This window comes from Rhincodon typus, unplaced genomic scaffold, assembly GCF_021869965.1.
Source record: "Rhincodon typus isolate 14 unplaced genomic scaffold, sRhiTyp1.1 hic_rhity00000531, whole genome shotgun sequence".
NCBI lineage: Eukaryota > Metazoa > Chordata > Chondrichthyes > Orectolobiformes > Rhincodontidae > Rhincodon > Rhincodon typus.
Window position 1 is genome coordinate 45,693 of NW_025966169.1, and position 1,275 is coordinate 46,967.

The window sequence follows — 1,275 nt, forward strand, 5'->3', positions numbered from 1 at the left end:
GCTCCCAGTGTGGGTCTTACTGAGGAATATGGAGACCAGAACTGTGCGCAATGCTCCAAATGTGGGTCTCACTGAGGGATACACAGACCGGAACTGTGCACTGTGCTCCCAGTGTGTGTCTAACTGAGAGATATAGAGACCAGAACTGTGCACAGTGATCCCAGTGTAGGTCCAACTGAGGGATATAGAGACCGGAACTGTGCACACTGCTCCCAGTGTGGAGTCAGAGTCATACAACATGGAAACAGACACGTCTAACTGAGGGATATAGAGACCGGAACTGTGCAAAGTGCTCCCAGTGTGGGTCTGACTGAGGGCTACAGAGACCGGAACTGTGCACAGTGCTCCCAGTGTTGTCTAACTGAGGGATATAGAGAACAGAACTGTGCACAGTGCTCCCAGTGTGGGTCTAACTGAGGGATATAGAGACCGGAACTGTGCACAATGCACCCAGTGTGGGTCTAACTGAGGGATACAGAGACTGGAACTGTGTATAATGCTCCCAGTGTGGGTCTCTCTGACCGATACAGAAACCGGAACTGTGCACAGTGCACCCAGTGTAGGTCTGACTGAGGGCTACAGAGGCCGGCCTGTGCACAGTGCTGCTAGTGTGGTCTAACTGAGGGATATAGAGACAGGAACTGTGCATAGTGCTCCCAGTGTGGGTCTAACTGAGGGATATAGAGAACGGAACTGTGCACACTGCTCCCAATGCGGGTCTAACTGAGGGATATAGAGACCGGAAGTGTGCACAGTGATCCCAGTGTGGGTCTAACTGAGGGATATAGAGACCGGAACTGTGCACACTGCTCCCAGTATGGGACTGACTGAGGGATATACAGACCTGAAATGTGCACAGTGCTCCCAGTGTAGGTCTAACTGAGGGATATAGAGACCGGAACAGTGCACAGTGCTCCCAGTGTGGGTCTAACTGAGGGATATAGAGACTGAAACTGTGCACAGTGCTCCCAGTGTGGGTATAACTGAAGGATATAGAGACCGGAGCTTTGCAAAGTGCTCCCAATGTGGGTATAACCGAGGGATATGGAGACTGCAACTGTGCACAGTGCTCCCAGTGTGGTCTAACTGAGGGATATACAGCCCAGAACAGTGCACGGTGCTCCCAGTGTGGGTCTAACTGAGGGATATAGAGACCGGAATTGTGCACAATGCTCCCAGTGTGATTCTAACTGAGGGATATAGAGCCCGGAACTGTGCACAGTGCTCCCACTGTGGGTATTACTGAGGGATATAGAGACCAGAACCGTGCACAGT